This window comes from Eptesicus fuscus, chromosome 14 (genome assembly GCF_027574615.1).
Source record: "Eptesicus fuscus isolate TK198812 chromosome 14, DD_ASM_mEF_20220401, whole genome shotgun sequence".
Lineage (NCBI taxonomy): Eukaryota > Metazoa > Chordata > Mammalia > Chiroptera > Vespertilionidae > Eptesicus > Eptesicus fuscus.
Window position 1 is genome coordinate 17,272,564 of NC_072486.1, and position 23,644 is coordinate 17,296,207.

The following is a 23,644-nucleotide window of genomic DNA, read 5'->3' on the forward strand; positions in this document are numbered from 1 at the left end:
CTGAGTGACTGTGGACATTCCTGGGATCCATAGAGGTGGGAAGGGCACTAAGTCTCTGAGATCAGAATTGGTAAGTGCCTGCTTCATAAATGGGGTTAAATTATGCTCCCCGCAAAGAATCAGCTTAAGCTCTGCTGCTTTATGCAGCCCTTTGGGGTGGGTACATGAGTGCAACCTACAACCAGAACATTAGATATACTCAGGTGCATTTTACCCCAATCATAAAACACTGAAATTGCTTTGATTGGCAGGCCAGAGGGAAGTGGAGAGAATAGTCTTAACGAAGAGAAGGCATGCACCAAAGGTGTAATACACACAGAGGAAACTGAAAGTTGATTATGTTCAGAAGGTTCATGGAATGTTGATTAATTCCAACAGTGATAGCTGCCAGTTCAATAGTGCATCCTTCAGTGTGTGAGTCATGCTAAGAACTAATTCACAACTTAGAAGTATGCATAGTTTATCTGTAAGAACAGCTGGGAAGGCAGAGAACATGGGCAAAAATAGTTAGGTGGGTAGACCAGTGGATGGAGAATGAGGAAGTTCTTTTCTTATTTCTCCTAAATTTAATGAAATAGGAAACCAGGCCATCAACTGATGGTGAGAAGGGCAGGGGTGGTGGGAGGTATGACTGGGAAGTGAATGGCAGAGAGAACAAGATCACTGGAGGTGAGGTGGTCAGGGGCTGAAAGGCTGAGATAACAGAAAGATTTTCTACAGGGGTAGGAAGATCACAAGTCCTGTGGAAAGACCAGCAATGGAGAGAGCTAGTGAGCCACAAGCTAACTCTTCAAGAAGGGAGGTGCAGTCAGATGGATCTCTTTTGTGATCATAACAAAGCGATATTGGATGCTATCGTTGCAGCCATGACTTTGGGATTGCTGAACGTTTTTATTGAGATGGGAAGGAACTGCTCTGGAAACAGCATTAAATTACAAAGAAGACAATTACTGAACTGCCTGGTTTGGTATTTCATAGATAAAACAGCAACCCTGTGAAAAGGCTGTAGGATAAGTAGTGTCCTCAAGGGGATCCACATTTCAGATGTAGCAAGAATATCCCCCAGAATGTTTTTGGGAGTGCCAGAGAACAGAGAAGAGTAAGGAAGATGAGTGCGGGCTGGCAAAGTGGGTTGAACTTGGGAACACACAGAGCCATATGGAAATGACACTGGTTGATGAGGGATGACCTGGGGGTTTTAGGAGAATAGAAAGATTCTTATGAGCATAATTTTTCAGTGGGGGTTTGTGGACTATAAAATTTAACTTTGTCATCATGATGAGGATGATGATCATCAGACCTGTTCAGCACTTGTCACTTTGGATACAGTCTACATCAGATTTGTTCTGTTAGTGTGGTTTCCATCTCCCAGACCACGTTTATTAATATTGATCTGCTAGGCTTGACATAATGTCAGAGGCTTTTTAGTTCACTCTTGTGTATTGTATATGTGTGTGTGGTCGGTTTTATGGAGGTATAATTTATATGCAGTAAGAAGTGAGATTCACCCTTTTTAGTGTATCATTTTATGAATTTTTGACAAATGATTATACCACCAAATCAAGATCTGTTTTCAAACAGTTCTAACAACTCCCCAAATTGACTCATTCTTGTCACCAACACCTTATTCCTACCCTCAGCACCTGGCAACTACTGATTTGTTTTGGTCCTATAATTTTGTTTTTTCCACAATGACAACTAAATAGAATCATATAGTATGAAGCCTTTTAAGTCTAGCTTCTGATATTTAAACATGATGCAGTTCCAATTCATTCTTGTGTTTTTCAATGGCTTGTACCTTTTCTTTGCTGAGTATTAGGTATTATTTCATTATATGGATATAACACAGTTTAATTGTGAATTTACCAAGTGAGCAATATTTGTGTTGTTTCTACTTTTTGGTGATTATGAATAAAGCCTCTATAAACATTTAGGCATATGTTGTTGTTGTTTTTTGTGGGAATATAAGTTTTCACTTTTCTTGGGTAAAAATCAAAGAGATTATTTATCCTGCTTGGAAATTTCTGGGCTGGAATTTGTGCATTCAATGTCCTTCATTATTTTTGTGAAGTTCTTAACCATCATCTTTCCCATTGTTTCTCTTGCCTTCTCAGATTTCAATTGGTGTTATGCTAGACCACTTGATATCATCTTATAGCCCTTGGATACTCTCATCCGTTTTACTCCTTTCCCTTTTGTGTTTCAATTTAGGACATTTCTATTTAGCTATCTTCAAGTTTGTTGAGGTTTTTCTTCAGCTGCATTGTGTTTCTTGAAGTGACAGTTGAGGGCATTCTTTATTTCTGTTTTTGTGTATTTTTTTTAAGAATTTCCATTTGACTCTTTCTTATAGTTTGCATATCACCACTAAAATTCAGTATCTGTTCATGCATGTTGACTACCTTTCCTGCTAGAGTTTTTAAGATGTTTGTTACAGCGGTTTTAAGTTCAGTATAGTATGGCCCAACATAAGGGTCATCTCTGGTTCTGTGGATTGCCTTTCTCTTATCAGTGGATTATTTTGTTCTTGCTTTTTTTTTGCATGTCTCAGAATTTTTCATTGAATTATGGGTATCATATGTAGAACTGTAGAAAGTGAGGTAAGTAGTATTGATGCTAGAAAATGTGTCCACCTGTCTTCTGTAGGCTGTCATTGTGGGGTGTTAGGTCAGTCTATTAGAAGTAAGTTGGTTTTGGGTTTTGTTGTTGTTATGGGTACATTCACTGTATCCCTGGCTTCAAATTCCTCTCACATTACCTTGTGCTTAGGGTGAGGTCTCATTTGCCATTTTGTTTATTTAATGTTCCTGCTCCACCCTCACCAGTAGATGTTCTCTATGTACCTGTACTTCAGAGAAGTTTCTCTCCATTCTTGCCACTCCCGCACTGGTAGACTGCTGTTGCTTTTTATTTGGTTCTTGCTACTTTAGCGGGAATAAGTGTTCTCTGTTTTATTAGAGGAAAATCATGGCGGCATGGAGAAGAATGGCTGAGGTGGTACAAATTGCCCTTGTGTCTACAATTTCCAGCCCTTGTGTCTACAATTTCCAGAGGTTCTATATATTCATTCTTGCCCACGGTTGGAATTTAGGAATTTAGAAATTTAACTGGGTTTGTCTTACTTATTTCTATGGCAGCTCTGGCTTCCTTTTGTTCCCATTAGTGAGTCCAGGATCATATTCCCTCTGTCTCTTTTCTTAATGTTTAGACTAGTTGGACTCCCCACACCATGAGTTTTCTAGGGTCAAGGCAATTAAGATTTATAGTTTCTCAAGCCTTTTCTAGTTGATAGGGTAGGAGTGACACTCTCTCTACCTCCCAGGAAGAAGTCAGAAATAGGTACAAGCTTTAAAATAGAAGATTTTTAGCATTTTTTACTTCTAGTCATACCAGAATGGACATTGAAAATGTTTTGATCTTGATTATATTGATTTGTATTTTGATAAAAAAAAATAGATCTTGGCTTATGAAGCTCTGAGCCCAGCCTTTACAGTTTCAACAAGAAGACAATTATACATTCTACAGAAGGTGATTCTAGATGAGAGAATGACATCGTTGGGCAGTTAGTAGTCCCCACTGCCACTGGGGTAATCTGCCCCTCATTTACTGCCAAATTATGAGCATAATGAGTCACAGGCCCATTTCTAAATATATCAACAGTCCTGCAAAGTGTTTCAGGGGCACATCTAGCAATTATGGTCATGAGAAAGGTCATGGTAGTACAGGCTTTCATCATAATTTAGCTCTCCCTCCCCAGTTTGCCTTGGGTAAGTTGAAATACTGTGACTGTTCAGTTAGAAGCATTGTTCATTTTTGAAGATGACTTACTGGAAATGAGTAAAATATCTGAGGGAGGCCATTCCATTTAAAGGCCCATGTCCTCATTCAAAAGCTTTTTTGTGTAAAAAAAAGTATCTCAAAAACTCTTCTGTGCAACACACCAATCACATTCCTTCTAAATCATCGATTAGAATCCACAACTCTGACTGAAGAAAAGATTCCCTGTGGACTTGGATGCCAGCCATTTTCACTGAATACCCCCCTCATCCGCTCCTGGTAATAACAAGAGCAGTGTTAGGAGCTGCTGTGCCGCTTCTTCCCAGCATGGTGGGCATTTCTGGAAGTGTGACCCTGCCAGCACTTAGCAATCCATAAAGTCCTCTGACATTTTACTGTGGCTATAACGTAGGATGGAATCTTACAGAAAGCTACCCCCCAAAGTAGCCTTGCATAAAAGAAAATTGTTCTGAATCCCATTACTTTGAATAGTGTTCCCTAACAACAACAGCAAAATAAAAACATAAATAAAAAAGCATTTTTTTTCTTTTTTACAACCTATCTAAATAAAATCAAATAAGAGGGATCCAAAATCAGAAAACATTTCAAAATTAAATATTCAAAGATCTCCTAAAGTCAGCACTCTTAACCTTTTTAAAGCAGTTCAAACTTTCCTTTGTGAACTTTTGCTCTAAAATCACTTGAAGTTGTCAAACCTCAGGAGATTATTTTTCAAAAATGATTAATATCAATAACCTGCTTCCACATTCTGCCCACATTGTGGCATATCAGTTTTCCCCTGAAGATTAAGGGTCATATTTTCCACATACTATTCAGATAGAGAAAGAATTCCAAAATGAAGTCGCACTTCTCGTCTGCTTATAATTTGAAACTCATACATTTTCCTCCCTAATTAATATGGAGTCATTTTTTCACAGTACTTCTTCACTCATTGTTATTCATTTTCCATGTATTTATCCTAATGATGAGTGTGAAGTTCTTAAACTACTAAGTTTATGATCACCCGCAGCTCTGTGAAGGCCTGGAACCACATCACAAGTCTTTTGACACAAAAGTAGAATCTATTTATTTTGGGAGAAAGCAACATTAGTGAAAACCAAACCATTTGGATATATTTTTGTTTGTACTAGAACTAAATTAATCAAACCAGAAAAAATTGCCTGGCAACATCTGACATTAAAAAGATTCCAAAACAAAAACTAAACCACATGGAAGATGAGATAGAAGACAACCCAAGACTCGTCCAGATAAGAGTCACAAGCTGTAGATGAAGCTGCCTTTAACCCTAAAGAGAGAAGGTAGAAAAGAAATTAGAGTTAGAACCAGAGGAAGAACTAAGTTAATGTAGGCTAACTTAGTGAGTGCTTACGAGGTTTCAGAACCTGTACTAGGAGCAGTAGATCCATCTGATTTAGTTCTTACAGAACCAGGAATCTCCATTTGCAAAGGCAGTCAACTCTTTAAACTCGCTAGATTTGTATCACTTATAGGAACCTAGGCAAATTAATTATCTTCAAATTATAGCCAAGAAGTAGTATTTTCAAAATATATGTCTTTGAAGGTTTGAGGTAGAGAGAGTTAGTTATTCAGAAAGTTAGTTAACAAGATTGTCTAAATTGTCAAACTCTCTAATTTACTGAGTTCTTTTTATTGAAACGTACATATGTGGTGGTGGGCCATCTTTATGAGAGTTCCATAGATGCGGCTCTGATGGGCAAAGCCATGGCTATACCATCACTTAGTGGGGAGGGGGAGGACCAAAAAGTGATGTTCAGTGCTGGGGTTGGAGAGTTTTCCAAAAAATAGATTTTAAATCTTGAAAATCATAGAATTAAAGTTATTGTCTTTTTACTAATAAAACAACACACAGAGAGCAATACCATGTTGTAGCAGAGGAAATAAGATAGGAGCTAAAAAATACATAAAACAACGTTAAAGATACAGCATTTAGTAGGGTGGGGTATTGGGGGACATATTCTTAAGGTGTTAGTATGGAGGTATGCTTCAGTGATACATGGAGACGCAGCAATGGCCACTACTTGATGCATACCTGACCTGGATTGTGGTTTATAGGATATTGGTTTCTTTTCCATTGTTTTTGAGGGCATGAGGCAAATATGTATCCAGTGAAAAAATGGGAATATTTTGAGAATTTCACACTGCTGGGTAATCTGCATACTCAATATTTGCCTTTTTATTCTTTAATGAATCCATTGTTATTTTGCCTCAAGAATGATTTGGTAAGCTTTAGAGTCTCCTATATGGCAACATTCCTAAGATGCTAGTTAATATGAGAAGAATAAGCCAGGGAAGAAATTAATGGCCTTTTTAGGGCTTTCTGAAACTATGACCATGATGGGTTCTTAACCATCTTGTGGTTTGCATGGCTTAGATATTTACTTGACTTCCTTGGTTTGGTTACATTTTTGGTGTGTGGCTATGTATGCTTGTGTATGTGAAGTTTGTTTTTTTTTCTTTCCTGTGTGCCATAATCCAAGTCACGCAGCACACTGTACATTTTTACCTCACCAGTCTCAAGGGATTACGAGGCTCAGAGCAAATTAAGAAGGAACAAATAACCCTACAAAGTTACATCCTTCCCAGCAGGTTTAGTTCTTCTATACCACTCCCAAATCTCTCCTAAATGGTTACTTCGTTTTCTTTTCTTTTTAAAAAAATTCATCTTTATTATTGAAAGTATTACAGATGTCCCCCCCGCCCCCCATTGACCTCCTCCACCTTCCCCAGGCCTTCATCACACTATTGTCTGTTTTCTTTAGAGTGAGCAAAACTAAGCTTCCCTTCCAATGCTTTATCTAATCTACATGGGCTGTCAAGAAGGTCATGTTATCCAGGCCAGAAAGGAAAATCAGAATGAGATAGGAGCAGGATTTTAGAAATGCTTAATGAGGTTAATTCTACTTTTCAAACTTGGCAGGGAAAAATTTTTGTCTCTCTTGGCAGATGGGGTAATCATCCTCTCTATTCATCTTCATGCTGAATTCATCAAGAATGAACAGGCTAATTAATTGGTTCCCCTGAGAATCACTTGGCCTAACTTTATTGTGAAAAAAAATGTATTCTTTCTACTGAATCTCCTTAGCCTTGGTCTTCCTTCATCCCACTTTGCACTTTCTCTCTGCTGGAAAACATACCCAAAGACATATCCCTCATCGATAAAACATTCCATGCTGGGTCAATGGGCTCAGGGACACAATTCTCCTTTCCCTGTATCACTCACTCTAAGTACTCCTGGCAAGTTTTCTAGATGCTTTGTTAGAAACTAGCTTCAAGAAGTCTGTAATTCTCAAATCCACCCTAAGAATATTATTTGGGACTCTTCAAGATTTTCCAGTCCAAGAGAAATATAGTAGTTATGATAGTCATTTACATGTTTTCTAAAAATTATAGTTTCTAAAATATGCATATGATTCACATGGGCAAAAAATACATTCACTTTTTTGAAGGTTTAATTCTTCTATACCACTCCCAATGTTTCTCCTAAAGGGTTACTTTGTTTAAGTAACACTGATTAAAAGTAAAAACAGTGTTCTGTAATCAAAGATCCAGAAGAGTTTTGTGTATAAAAAGGTAAACTCTGCAACACTAGAAAATGTTTAGTCATGTTGTCTAAGAATCTTATTTTTTCTCCTGCCTTATTTATTTATATTAATTTGTGATAATAACACATAACATAAGACCTACCCTCTTAGCAATATTTTAAGTATATAATACAGTACTGATAACAATAAGCACAATGCTCTACAGTAGATCTCTAGGATTTATTAATCTTGTCTAATGGACAATTGTACCCTTTGACTAACACTTCCCCATTTCCCCCACCCTGTAGCCTCTGACAATCACCATTCTATGCTCTGCTTCTGAATCCATTTAGATTCCTCATATATAAGTGGTATCATGCAGTATTTGTCCTTCTGTGTCTGGCTTATTTCACTGATCATAACGTCTCCAAGATTTCATCCAGGTTGTCACAAATGGCAGGATTTCCTTCTTCTTAAAGGCTGAATAAACATATACATTGTATGTAAATACCACTTTTCTTTCATTTGTTCATCAGTGGACATTTAGGTTGCTTCCATGTCTTGACTAGGATGAATAATGCTGCGGGCACGAATGTGCAGACTCCTTTTAGATACATACCCAGAAGTGGGGTTGCTGGGTTGTATGGTGGTCCCATTTTTAAGTTTTTGAGGAACCTCCACATTGTTTTCCACAGTGTCTGTACCTATTTACATTCATACTAATAGTGTACAGGGTTCCCTTTTTTCCACACCCTGGTTGCTCAGAGGAAATGATTGTCATAGCTTAGTATAATTGATTTGAGTAGAAACTTGGATTTTTGGGGGTAAATACTTGATGTGTGAAAAGCATTTTTGGAGCATTACATTTAGATGGAGTCTCTGGATACAGTGGTTGATTTCTAGTGAACCAGTTTTAGCAGACTTATTTCCAGCAGGACCAGCTGTGTGTCAGTGCTGGGCCAGGCAGGCTGGGATTGGAAAGTAGGTGGAGTTTGGTCTTGTCCCTGACAGCTTCTTTATGCACTTTTGCTTCCCTTTCCTAGTGGCACGTCTTCCTCTCCCTCAGTGTGTTTCTGTGTGTGTGTGTGTGTGTGTGTGTGTTGTGTGTGTGTGTGTGTGTTTGGTTGGATGGGTGTGGTGTGCACAAAAGAGAAAACTGAGACATGGGGAATGTAGAGAAATGGAATGAATGGTGCCTGTGACCTTCAGACTCACATGTTTCCTAAGTGACCACTGCTTATCTTCTTGCCACATTCTTCACACACAAACACTCCTGGAGGGCAGACTTGTTAAGCACACTACCACAGGAATGTTGATTTTCTGTACACTTCTTCCAAACTGACCAGAGGCCAATTCCACCTGGAACCCTATCTTTCCAAACACCACTCGGCAGCTAGGCCAGTGGCTTGGCTTGGTGAAGGGGACACGGCCAACAGGGAAGTCCCTGCTGCTGAGGACTCAGTGTATTGTGGGGAAGGGAATTCGTCTTTGGAAAAATATCTCAATTGTTACATTACACTCCTCAGTCATTGACTATTCTTTGTTTTGGGAGTAGATACCTGGTCATACTGGTGCTGGAGGTCTTTTTAGCGATCCTGGGAAAATTTGGATAACACCAAAAAATGGGTGAAAAAATATCTATAATCTCACCACTCAGAAATGATTTTTATTAATATTTTGATGACTATTCTTCCAGTTCTTTTAAAAAATGTTCTCTGTGTGTGCGTGTGCATGTGTGTGTGTGTGTGTGTGTGTGTGTGTGTGTGTGAGAGAGAGAGAGAGAGAGAGAGAGAGAGAGAGAGAGAAAGAGAGAGGAATTTATTTGTCATAGTGCTTTGTAGACCCTTCTTTCATCTGTTAGCTCATTATGGACATTTTCCCATGACAATTAATATTCTCCTGTAACTGCCATTCTCAACTGGGGGCAATTTTCGCTGCCTGCTGCCTGAGGACATTTAGTAACATCTGAAAACAATGTTTGTTTCTGGCATCTATTGGGTAGAAGCTAGGTATGCTTCTAAACATCCTACAGTGCACAGGACAGTCCCCAACAAGGAACGATGCAGCCCAAAATGTCAATAATGCTGAGCAACCCTCCTTTATAATATTATTTGAAATAGTTATCTAGCATTCTATCCTAACGTAGGATCATCTATTGCTCCATTGATGGGAATTCTGTTGTTTCTACATTTTTGTTGGTATTATCAACAAAATGTTGAATATTCTTGGTCACATATATTTGAAGCATTACATTTAGATGGAATCTCTGGATACTATGGTTGATTTCTAGTGAACCAGTTTTAGTAGGCTTATTTCCAGCAGGACCAGCTATGTCAGTATTGAGCCAGATTGAACTAGAATAAAAACACTTAAACATGAAAATTGGTGCATCAAAGAAAATGTACTTCATTGAGCCTTTAACTGCTGTTCTCAAATTTTTTTGAAGAAAGGTGATTTCACTTAATCCTCTCACTGGTGTGATATTCCTATCCTTAAGCCTCTTTTTGTAGTAAAGTCAACCTCCTTAGAATGTCTCCTCGTTATTTGAAGGGACTTTTTAGCTCCCGCTTGAGTCACAAGATTCCTCAGAGAGGAACAGGAGCAGGTCAGTAGCATCTATGGGCCCTTTCGCTCTGACACTCACAGCGAGTTGGGGGTGACGAAGACGGTCTAAACAGAGGTCTGTGATGCTCTTCTTATTCCTAATCTATCTTGCACTAAATGGATTGCATTGTGGTGGGGTCTCTCTTTTCCGTGTCCAGCACGGAAAGAGAGATGAACCTGTTCTGAATAGAGGCGGCTGGGGATTGAGAAATAAAAGAAAGAAAGAGACAAGACACAGAGATAGAAGGAAAAAAGCTGGGAGCCAGGTGGGACCACTGTCCTCTCTGATGGAGGGACAGGGACCCAGAGCCAATCCAGCAAGTTTATTTTATACCCCCAAATACCAGGAAGTTTCACCAAAAGTTAGGATCAAAGGAGATTATTTGCATTCTTGAGTAGGCCCCAGCATTCCTGGTTCTGGACTGGATTTACATATCAAAAACCCACTACCCAACACCTGGGCAAAGATAAGAGTCAAAGCTGATAACACCCTTGCCTTTTTGGCAAAGCGTGTTCTCAGGGTGTGGCTTTGCCTGTTGCCACTGGGTTCAGCTGACAGTAATTACAGAATGCCCATGTGCCTTCCCAAGCGCTGTCTACATTGCATGTCTAGCCCTTGCTTTGGCCAATGGACAGAAAGAACAAGGGTTTGACCAGAATTTAATTCCAGGGGTTTGTCAGACCCAAATCTAAACTGTTGATTTAAAATGAATGATACATACCAAATGCTTGGTATAGAGCCCCAGCTTTAATACATGCTTAATACATTTTGGCTACTTTTACTATTTTAGGGTGAGAACAATCAAGTCCTCTAACTAACCAAAATTTTCTGTTAGGTGCTGCAGCAAGCCTAGTGTAGACGTATCTTCATTATTTCCTTGGCCATTGATCATCCTTTGAGGCATGACAGCTCTTTTGGTTCAGAACCTGCATTGCTAAACGTGGGTTCAAATCACCAGTATGTGCAGCTGAGCTTAAGAAATGTTAATCCCAAAACAAGACATCCAGCTTTTTAAAAAGGCATTTTCCTGTGACAGCATATCATATATTCACAAGAGACCAAGTGAATGCAGGTCTGTTTTTCTACTTCAAATTAGTCATTTCAAAAATTAATTTGTCAAATTATTAATTTGTACTGTAGTCGAATTATTTTTCTCCTCCTTAGGAATCATAGGTTTATCATGTCAACATTGACTGAAAATGCAATGATAAATTTTTACATATAGTCTTCATAGCATTTTTAAAAAACCTCTCTTGACCCGTGCTCAGATGCCTGTGAAATACCTTTCTGGCTGTCCGGATGGACACATAAAGGCTTCCAGTTTCCACTAAACTTGAAACCCTTTGAGAGAAGAGTTCATGCCTTTTCATCTCTATACGCAGTGCCCAGCACTATGCCTAATGTATCATAGATGCTCAATATATGTTTATTGAAGGAAACAGAATATGATACATTCCCCAGCATCTGGAATACCATACCTTGTAAAGGGTTAAACAATATGAAGAAAATGGTTGTTTGTTTTCATTCTTAGCTTATTGAATCAATCCTTCCATTTTCTTTTCTTCTCACCCTCTGTCCTCCCTCTTTCCCTCCCTCCCTCCCTCCCTTCCTTCATTTCTGGGGCTAGGCAGGCAGTGGAATGTAGTAAAATATCAGAATAACCATTTCTTTGGCTGTTTTAGATTTAACCAGTTGTGTTTACATTTGACCTCCAATATCCTTTTAAAAGATATAGTTAAACAGGAGGTACAACATGTCAATGAGTTTCGTTTATGCTGTTTTTTCCTTAAAGGATGAGAAAACATTGACCACACACAGACTTTTTTTCTCAGGGTTCTGAGAAAACATAGATGGCTATCACTGTTTTCAGAAAATGGAGCTAGTCTGATTCCAAAGAGTTCAAGCTATTATCTCATCAGAAACCTTGCATTGCCTAATATTGCACAATAAACACCAACGTTCAGAGCTACTTGGAGCGTGTTGTTCTCAGCTCTTCTTGAGATAGTAGTAGTATTTGCATGTCACCAGAAAATGTATTAGCTGCTCCTGCATCTGAGAAAGTATATTAACGCTGAGATCTTGAACCCCACCGAATTCTCTGTCCATTGCCTACATGTGCCTGTGTAGAAACCCTGCTTGGTGAAGATAAGCAGTGTGCTATGGTTAGCTCCGTGGGATTACAGCAGGCATACTTGTCCTGTGGCTACTCTTACAGGAGAGATGCATTCACATTGGACATCTATCACCATATTGGACATTGCTTCTGTAGACACTGTCACGTTCCTTTGTATTTCCAGTGTGCTTACAGTTTTTACAAAATCATGGGTGGTACAATAGTTCATCTAATACCTTTTCTGCACCTATTGGAATGATTATATGATTTCTCTCCTCTAGCCTGTTAATGTGTTGAATCATTGATCTTATAGACTGCTAACCTTCTGTTTCAACACAAATTGGTCATGATCTTTAGCTTCTTATATTCATTGCTAGTATTTTATTTAAGTGTGATAAGTTCAAGAGTGAGCTTGACAATTCTAATTTTCCGTTCACTTAGGGACCTCTGGTTTTGGTCTCAAATTTTTACTAGTTGCAGCAAATAAGCTTAGTAGTGTTTTTTGTTTTTCTGTTTTCTTGATCAGTGTTTTTAGGATGTGCATATATAAACATTACATTGATTAGTAGTCCTTGCCTGTCATGTCATTTATCTTGGTGTTTTCCATATGGGATGATTGAAAACCATTGAACAATGTTATATATTTTAGTGTTTCTGTATTTTGAAAATTTCTCCTCTAGTGGATTTTTTTATTTTTTCAAAAAATTATTCATTTTAGCTAAGTTTTCAATTTTAGTAATATAAGGTCATTCCAAATATTCTCTTAACAACCTTTAATCTCTGTCATTATGCCCCCCTTTTATTACTGTTTGTGAATTTTCCTTTCTTTGCTTAATCAATCTTACCAGTGTTTTTCTATTAGTATTTTTTCATTAAAAAATAAATACAACTTTTGTCTTTGTTTTCTATTTGATTTTTATTCATGTAAGTAAATATGCCACTCAAACTATAGCCTTATTGATATTTTTATCTATTAATTACTGAGAATATTTAAAAAATCTCCCACTGTGGTGATAGATTTATTAATTATCATTCTGTAGTCATATAAATTCTTGCTTTATGTATTTTATCTATATTATTAGTTTTCCACAAGTTTAGAACTTTTATCTACCTGGTGATTTAAGCCTTTATTATTATATTATGACTGGACTTATTTCTAGTAATGTTTTATGTTTAATTCTGTTTACCTTACATTAATTTAGTTAATCCACCCCTTTTGGGGGACTCATGTTTGCCTGATATATTTTATTCTATTCTCCCACATTATCTTTTTTGAAGGGCACAAGTTAATGACTTTAGTAAATTTATAGAGTTGTACATCCACCACCACAACTGGTTTTAGAACATTTCTAGCAATCCTAAAAGTTTCCCCTTGACCATTTGTAGTTAATTTCTGCTCCCATCTCCAGCCCACAACTAATCTTCCTTTTATCTCTATAAATTTGCCTTTTGAACATTTTATATAAGTGGAGTTATATATTGAATAACCTTTTACATTTGGTTTCTTTGACTCAGCATAATTTTTTACACTCATCCATTTTGTAGCATGTTTGCTATTTTCATTGGTGAATATTATTCCATCCCAGGCTATGTTTAAGTTTTTTGTCTTTGCTTCAATGTCCTGCCATATTATTATGTATCTTGCTTGAGATTCACTTGGGTTCCTAATTCTAAAACTCTCAACAATAATTGTCAGACATCACTTTCTTTAATACTAACTTCCACCCTATTCAATCTTTTTTGTATTACTGGAACTCTGATATGCATAGATTCTAGGCCTTCTCATTTTATACCTTCATGTTCTTTAACTCCTCACTGTATTTTTCTATCTCATTTATATTCTGAGCCACTTTCTTTAGATTTTTCTATTAGTTTAAATGTGTTCACATCTTCCATTTCTAAGTTGTTGTCTAACCTATATATTAAGTTTTTGTATCCAAATATGTATTTTTTTATTTCTAGAAATTTGATATATTTTTTTCAGAACTCCCTGGTTATTCTTTTATTTAAAAAATATGTCTTTATTAATGATTTCAGAGAGAGGGGAAGGGAGAAGCAGAAAGAGCAAGAAACGTTGATGTGAGAGAGTAATATTGATTGGCTGCCTCCTGCATACCTCCTACTGGGAATTGAGCCTGAAACCCTGGGCATGTGCCCTGACCAGAAATTCAGTCAGAGACCTCACAGTGATGGGACAATACTCACTTCACCAACTGAGCCATACAGGCCAGGCCTATTCTTTTCTTATTTATACACGATTTCTATAGACATATAAAACATTTACCTTGTATTTGGTGTCAGAGAATTCCAGTATCTGAAATTTGTGCATATCTAAATCTGTTACCTGTTGTTTCTGATAACTCTCATTCATGCTGCCCCACTTCCTTGTATGTATTGGGATTTTGGACTTTGAAATCATGACCCTTGATTTAATGAACTCTTTGAATCCTGATTGTAAGTGTATTGCTTCAGAGCAGGTTTGTTGTATTTCTTCTTGGGAGGTTTGTTTTATAATTCGTTCAAGTGGTGGAACCAGGTAACTGTAGAGGGAGATTATATTGCCACTATCAGACATGACTTTTTGTCTCTTTTTATTTCTTTCTTTTTCTGTCATTTTCATGTTATGTAAATATAGTCTAGGAAAGCTCTAATGCCGTATCCAAATTTTTCCCTTTTATGAACTTTGTTCACTTTTTCATTTCTTATTTAATGTTTTTAGTTAACAGAGAGAAAAAAAATTCAGATTTTAAGCCAACTGAGGAGGTTTGAGGCCAAGTATGTAATGGTAAATGCCTTAAATAGCAGATTTTGAGCAACTTTAATACAGGCCAAAACTCCATGATGAGCTAATAAAGCAGACACTTGTCTCTCCACTTTATAGGGCACGGCTAATGACTCTGCAGTGTCCTCTCTTTATATCCTGCATGTTGTAATGGATGATGCCATCAGAAAGTCATCTCTTTGTGCAAGGAGCAGTATTAGCCTTTGGATGTTACTCAACCCACAAGCTAATTAAATCCTTATCCTCCGTTTCTTTTCTTTCCATAATTGTACAAATCACTTAAATGCAGTATATACATATTTTGTAGGCTTATTGTTAGGGACATCCTATGACCAAGTGGTTTCTTCCACCCACTTGCCCATATATAGCACAAGCAGTATTTTATATACAGACTAGAGGCCTGATGCACAAAATTCGTACATGGGTAGGGTCCCTAGGCCTGGCTGGTGATCAGGGCCAATCTGTGGGGTGACTGGTGGGGCAATTGGGGGGGGGGCCCTGCTGGCATCCCCCTTGGCTGGCCTGGGGCCTGTGGGCTGGGGCAGCTCCTGCATTGAGCGTCTGCCCCCTGGTAGTCAGTGCATGTCATAACAACCAGTCATTCCACGGGTCCTTCCTCCATTTGGTTGATTTGCATATTAGGCTTTTATTATATAGGATTTAAAAATATATTTTACAGTAAAAAGGAGCAGAGGACAGCATTAAATCTGAGTCAGATTCACATTTCTTATTAATTGCTTACACAAGACATGTATTTCAGTACTTTTTCAATACATTTCAGGGTTTCTTCTGGAGGAAAACATTTCTGTGTTTAAGGTACTATCATTATCTGGATCAGAGAATATGAAAATCAATACATTGAAAGCCAATGCTATCATATAATACTAGAGGCTTGGTGCACATAATTTGTGCATGGGTAGGGCTAGCTGGCGATCAGGGCCAATCTGTAGAGTGACCTGCGGGACGATTGGGGGACCCCCGCTGGCACCCGCCTTGGCTGTCCTGGGGCCTGTGGGCTGGGGGAAGCTCCTGCGTTAGCATCTGCCCCCTGGTGGTTAGTGCGCGTCATTCCACAGTTCGGTCGATTTGCATATCAGGCTTTTATTATATAGGATAGTTGGGATTTTAAAGACAACTAATCTAAATGATTTTCTTTCTCTAAAATCTAACTTTCAAATAACTTAAATTATTTTCATGAATATGGGGATTTTTCTTTACTGAAATTGAAAAATATGTCTAGCCCATGTAGATGTTTAATAAACTTTTATCCTGTGAATGAAATGAATGTTCCATTTTTGATCTGGGAATTCATGTTATGTGTCTTATCTGATTCTAAAATTTTGGAGGTATAACTTCAAATTCTGTGGTCTCAGGAAAAGCATTTTTTAACTCAAATAGTGACTCTTTACAATACATGTAGTAGTAGGTGTGTGTGTGTCAGGGGTGGGGGAACTCTGCCAGTGATGGCATCTCAAATTAGTATTGAGGCTATGTGTAGAACTTGGAGGTAGTCCCAGTCCAAATTGTTTTCCTCCAGACTGAAAGAATAGGTGAATTTTAGTGTGTTTAAATCTATTCATGTACTTGATATAAAAAAGAAACATATTGCAAATTCTTAAAGATGTCCATTTTGTTTCATTTTTGAGGGGAAGATCCTTAAATACCAGCATAAATATTTCCTTGAACATGTCAAGTCTCACTCCACATGATAAGGTACCTGGTAAAAAGGGATTTAAATTTTTTTGTCCATCTAGCAATATATTTGCCACCTTTTGTGGGTTGGGACAAGATAGAGGGTGTTGATCACTGGCAATTTTAATTCCTAGAAGTGAAAATGTCTGAGGACAAACCATCTTAGGTTGGACATAGTCACCAGGATTGACACTTTGTTTACACAAACATAGACAGGTATCCACCAGCAACCGAAGTTCTTAGAACTGTGAAGTAATCTTCTGAGTATAGCTACTGGGTCCTACTATGTTATGTTTATAGTTCAGTAATGCGAATGGAGGTGAAGGTAGTTCAAGTATGACTTGAATAAGGAGAAGAACTTGTTTTCTGAAAAGAGAGGATTGTATTAGAGTGTAACGGACAGAGGGTTATTTAAAATGGGTTAAGCAATACTTTGGGGAATATACCGCACCACCTTCCGGCAAATTCCACCTCTTGATCTTCTAGTTCTGCAACTGTATATATCATGATAGTTAATCAATCTATTAAATTATTTTTTTTTCAAAGTAGCAGCTCCACTTACAAAACAATAACACCCCCCCCCTACTTTGCCCCTCACTCCTTCCCCCTGTTTCTTGCTTTCAGTGTCCACTCTCTTTAAAGGTATTTTATATGCTTAGCTTCAAATCTTGGTTTTGCTCCATTAATTCTGCTTTAGTATGCACTATACGGAATTTTTCTTTTAGTGTTTGCACTTCTAAGATGCTGCATTGCTCTCCTCTCTGAGTTCATATTCCCCAGAGCACATTCGCTACCTCAAGTAGTGCTGTGTGCGAGGACCCTCTTGATGAGTTTAGTGGGGGGGTGGTTGTTGCTTTTCCCTAGCAGAGTTTTTTTTAAAGGGGCTCTTGGGATGGGGGAGAAAGACAAAGTGAGAGAAGGAGAATAGGAAATGCTTGAGGGTGGACAGATTTTCTTAGTCATTGTCATTTTGTTGACATTGCCTCTCAGGCTGACTAGAGCTCTACCTGAATCAGACTCCTCCACCCCCAGGGGGTACAGGACTGGCTCCTGCTCTCCTGACTCCTGGTGGTGATGATGAGGGAGAGGGGAAGGACACACAAAAATGCTTCTCTTCCCCATCCACTGTGTCCTTGAATCTCAAGGGTTGCCCGAGATCTCGTGGAAGACACTAGGAAGATGGGAGATTGCTAGAGAGGAGAGTGGCAGCTGCCGGATGACTCAATGGTGCGGCTGGACCTTGTGTGTATCAAGGAACAAGGAAGTGGATATTTGTGCAACACATATCACTACTTCCTGGTCTTTGCTATCAGCACATTGGTTCTTGAAAACACTCTCTCCCCTATTCTTATATTTCATTACCCTTCCCCGAACAGCATAATTCATCCTGCCTGGGATGAATAAACAACTCCAGAAACCTTTCCTTGGACCCTCCTCTTCATTGCCTCATGGTCCACAGGGGGCTCTATAATTGCTAGTGGGTCTTTTGTGTTTCATCATTTATGTTTCTGTCCGATGAGTAATCCTTTGTATTTTTTAGGCAGCTGATGTGGCGGTCGTATTAACAGGCAGTTATGAAAACCAAGCATCTGTAAATCCTTTTGATAAATATTTGTAAAGTTTCAAAATCCTTATGTCTGAGCAGTATAAGTCTGTCTGCAGGACAGTCTCCTAGGAAAGCCATTCTGGCCACGGGACTTCCTCATAGGAGTGAGGGGTGGGGAACTCAGAAGGGTCTTCAGCAGAGATAAATTAGCCTTCACAGAAGGCAGACACTGATACTAAACTTTCCTGAGATCACACAATACAAACTCTTCACTTTGAGGACTGGGAGAGTTGGGGGATCAAAAGTCTGGTTTAAAAAAGTCCAGAAGAGAAGTCCCTGAAGTTTACCCTCTGTGTCCCTTAGAACAGAAGTAAAATTCTATATAAAGTATTTTTATGAGAAAGAAAGATTTAAATGAAGGTTATATAAGTTAAAAATGATAAATTTGCAAAATAAATATACTTTAAAATAACTCTCACCTTTGAGATTTTTTTTTGAAATTTTGAACATGGACAAAATTCATTCATTCTTTCTTTTTTATTGATTTCAGAGAGGAAAGGAGATATAGAAACATTAATGATGAAAGAAAATCATTGATCAGCTGCCTCCTGCACAGGCCCTACTGGGGAGAGAGCCCGCAACCCAGGCATATGCCCTTGACCGGAATCAAACCCATGACCCTTCAGTCTGCAGGCTGATGCTCTAGCCACTGAGCCAAGCCGGCTAGGGCTCAGTTTCATTTCTAAGATATTAAAAGTATCGTCTGAACTGAACTGAACTTCTCATGCCCAGTTTCAAGCTTTTTCCTTTTTCTTGTGTCAAACCTAGAGAGTAGGGAAGGGATGTGGGGAGTCTCCTCTCTTTCTGGTTTCCTATCTTTTTCATTTGCCATCCTTTGCCTCTGGATTCTTCACATTTGGATGGGACGGTGGAGTCAGACATGAAGGAAAGCAAAAAAAAAAAGTTGTATATACTTAGCTGGTGCTGTTTGGAGCTGTATCTCAACTGTCAAGTGTTTTGGCGTGGCAGGCTCCTAAGGCTGGCTCTTCCTTTAATAGGGCACCCTGCCCCTCCCCCATCTCTGACCTCACGGCCTCTTGCCATGGGAAACGTGCTCTCCAGCTAAGGCATTTCATCTTGCTCTCTTTGCTGCTCTAGTGGTACCAACCACTCTGCAGTTTTGCCTACCCTGGGCTCACTCAGTTGTTGGCAAGTGACAGGTTGTCTTGGGTGAAGCTCTTTCAAGTTTACTCAACCCATTGTCTCCCAACTCTGATCTGATAATTGAGGCCACTCCCTAGAAGTTTTCACCTTTTCTACTTATAGTACCATATAGCATGGTGTAGAAAGGACCACACGTTTCTACAGCTCAGGAAGTGTGAGGATAGCAGCAGTGCATGCATGAGAACTCTGTTAGTATCCCCTTATCCAGTCGGATCCCATAGAAGGCACACTTTATATAAGTGGAACCAGGCATAGATAAACTAATTGGAGATAACTTACATTGTTTTAGTTCAGTATCAAGACCAAATAGTCATACTAAGTTTTCATTGGACAAATATGGATGGGATAGAGTGGGAGAAATCAAGATTTAAGAAGGCATTTAAGAAGATTTGTTTTGGAGACAAATGGGTGGGTTTTAAGACTCTACTAAATCTGGAATAAGGTCCGCCTTCTATATACCAAATACTATCAGTCTGAACACCATCAGTCTGAACACACACAGGAATTCCTGATAGGGTCAATTCAGTTACAAAGAGGGGTTGAGAATGTTTTTCTCTAAAAGTGCCTGTAGATGTCACTAAAGTAAATGACTCTTTTATCCTTGATTTAATAGTGGGGCCAAAAACCCACAAAAAAGTAAAGTAAAAAAAAATTATATTTTGTCAAGTCCATCTTGCTGTTTGATTAACAACATCATGCAACGTAGCAACAGCACCATAATACACAGGAAGTTTACAAATTGTCCTTTTCTTTTCTAGCAGTGATATGAAAGTTTACTCAGTCTTCATTTTCTAGCGGGAAGGGGAAATCATCACTCCGCCCACCCCTTCCCTCACAGATGTGCTCCCTTCAGGGCAGGAGACACATTTTTGTTTGCCTTTACCATTAGAGACACTGTCCTCTAAGCAAAGAATATTGATGCTCATGAAAGAAAAAGAAATCACATAGGCATTGACTGTAAAAGGAAAAGGAAGGTAGAGAACACATTTTAAAGCATGCTTGGAAAATGCTTTGCTTCTAAAAGCATTTAAATGTTTGTGTGTTTTTTTCCCCTCTGCACTGGTTGCAAAGATAACTGTAAACTTCGATCATTTAGAAAAGATCACCTTTCCCCTCTCCTTCCAGGGAAGGGAAACAGTGCAAAATGATCAACTAGGAACTGATTCACGGGGGTGGGAGTGGGGTCATATTTAATGTTACCCAGGAAGCACTTGGCACCTGTATTTTGATACAGTTGAGGGTATCTTTTCTGCTGGGACCGTATTCTGGAGGCCATTCTTCTCATTAAAAGGCTACAACATTTTATCACAGGAGGACAAGGTTGAGACCCACTGAGAGAAGAATGCTCAGTGAAGTGGAATTTACAGAGACTCAGAGCCCTGTTAACAGAGTGTGAACAGACTTTCTTATGTTAGCAAGAATGTTGTGGGCCTCATTGGAAAAAGGAGTGGTACTTAAAGTGAAATCCAAACAATTGGAAAAGTAGACAAGGAGAATAAGACCTCTGAAGAATAGTAATGTGTTCTGAAAGATGGCTTAGGGCAGGAAAGATAAGATACTGAGCATTATCAGTAGACTCTAGAAGAAAAAATATCTAGAGAGAACAAAGAGTAATCTTGTAGTTAATCTAGAATAAATATTATCATCTGTTCCATGTGAGGAAGGATTGAAAGTTGGTAATAAGACCCATTGTATATTTCTTATACTGTTGATGGATAAGCATATGTAACTGGTAAAATTCAAACTTATATATTTCAAAGAAATATATTTAGATTCTAATTCTAAGGAAAAATTTCAGCATTTTTTAAATCCTATTTTTGTTTTTATAAAGACCTATACTCAAGAACTCTTGTTGGTATTATTATTAGATATTTGAAGATAATGGACCCTAAATGCATTATTGGTGAGACTACTACAAAAAGAAAATTATTTCATTCATTTGATTTAGTAAAATAAAAATATTATATGCTAAAGAGGTTTCTCAAAAAGTGAACAGAATTACCATATGGCCCAGCAAGTCCAGTCCTAGCCCAAGAGAACATATGCTCACACCACAATTTTTACATGAATGTTTAAAGCAGCATTAGTCACTAACCAGAAGGTAGAAACAACCCAAATGTCCAGCAACTGATAAATAAATAAATGAAATGCGATACACACACACAGAGAATGAAATATTATTTGGCAATGAAAGGGAATGTGGCATTGATACCTGCTATAACAAGGGTAAACCTTGAAAATATTATATTAAGGGAAATAAATCATTCAAAAAAGACCAAAGACTATATAACTCCTTTCGATGAAATGTCCAGAATAGGCAAGTGGGTAAGTCTAGAGGCATAAAGTAGATTAGTGGCTACCAGCGGTGGGGTTGAGGATTTGGAAACTCAGAGAACAGGACACTAGGAGGTGACTGTTAATGGGTATGGGAGTCATTTTTGGGTGGGGAAAATGTCCTATAATTAAATCATGGTGACGCACAAGTTTGTGAATATACTAAACAAAATCACTGAATTGTACAATTCAGCACAATAAATTTCATGGTATGTGAATTATGTTAGGGGGAGGGAGAAAGGGGGGAGGGAGGGAGGGAGAAAGAGAGAGAGAGAGAGAGAGAGAGAGAGAGAGAGAGAGAGAGAGAGAGAGAGAGATGGATTTTCTGTTGGGCATCATGATAAAATCAATTTGAGCTTCCGTCATTAATGCTTCTAGGAAGAAAAAGTTTCTCCTTTCATCAATTCAGAAGAAAAAGCGTAACTCACAAGATTCCACCTCTGACCTTTTTCTTGCAGGGATCGGATAGAGACAAGCATCTAGGAGACATTCAACATGCTGGGGTGGGAAGAGGGATGGAGTCTTTTATTAGTCACTCTGAAGAGGACCATTTCCCCTCTGCAGCCAGATCATTGAATACAAATGAGTCACTGCCCAAAGTGAATGAGTCACATTTAATTTTGGGGTGGAGGGATCCTAAAATAGACAGTGGACTTATATTAAACAATAACACATCTGCAGGTTTTGTGTGTATATGCATAGAAATTATATGGGAAAACAACTTAAATATTTCTTCTGTTTCTGTTTTTGTTTTATGTGTGCTGAATACAGTCACACCCAAAAAAAGTCTTAATAAATCACTCAAAAAACTACAGGCATAATCATTTTAAGGACAATAATATTTTAGCAGAAATGGCTTCTGCAGTAACCTTTTCCTTCTAAACAATATGAAGAAACTACATTCAGGTCAAGACAAGCCTATCATTACATAGTTTACTCCAGTGGCTTTCAGTATAAAGTGTGTTTATAAAACCCGATGGAGTTTTATAACTAGAAAAGCCCAAATAGGCTTCTAACGATAACATGTGACGTCTACTCTGCAAACTGATACTTTGAAGTATTTTCTCATAGTCCTGGGACAGTTCCTTTGTGTTTCACCACGTGCTGTTGCTCCTTAGCTCAGGATGAACCTGTATGTTTCAGCTATTTGGCATCATTATGCATTTCTAGGAAGCATCACATAGATATGTATGTGTATATATAACTGTGATGGCACTTCATGCTTATTGGAGTGCTTGTTTCACATTATCCTTAGCGTTTTTAATAGTGCACTTCAAAGGTATTTAGGTAATTTTTTTCTTCTTCTAGGAACAAGAGAATAAATTCAAGAACAAAACTTCCAAATAATTAGTTGCATCATAACTCATTTAAAATAGTTACTGATTGCCCGGCTGGTGTGGCTCAGTGGTTGAGCATCAATCTATGATCCAGGAGGTCACGGTTCGATTCCCGGTCAGGGCAAATGCCATGGTTGCAGGCTTGATCCCCAGTGTGGGGCATGCAGGAGGCAGCTGATCCATGATTATCTCTCATCATTGATGTTTCTATTTCTCTCTCCCTCTCCCTTCCTCTCTCTGAAATAAATAAATAAATAAAATATTAAAAAATATTTACTAATTTATTATTATTATTATTTCCAAAGGACATAAGGTAGCTGTAGTTATTTCACTGTGCTAATATCAAAAGGAAAGTGGGAAGTCATACAATAAATGTATCTATAATAATAAAAGCATAATATGCTATTTAGACTGGATATCCTTCCAGACGTCCTTCCAGATGACCTTCTGGATGAAGCCACAGTGGCAGTGGCGGGGGCTGAGCCCATTGCACAAATTTTGTGCATCAGGCCATCCCATATCCCAAGATAGTGGAACTTAGGGCATTTCTAGGCAGCCTGATATATATAACTTGCAGGCAAAAACAAAGACAAAACAGTAACAGCAAAACAATCCTAAACCCTCTAAAGAAATCAAATGCACTGCAGGTGTAAAATCAGGTCTTCAAGAGA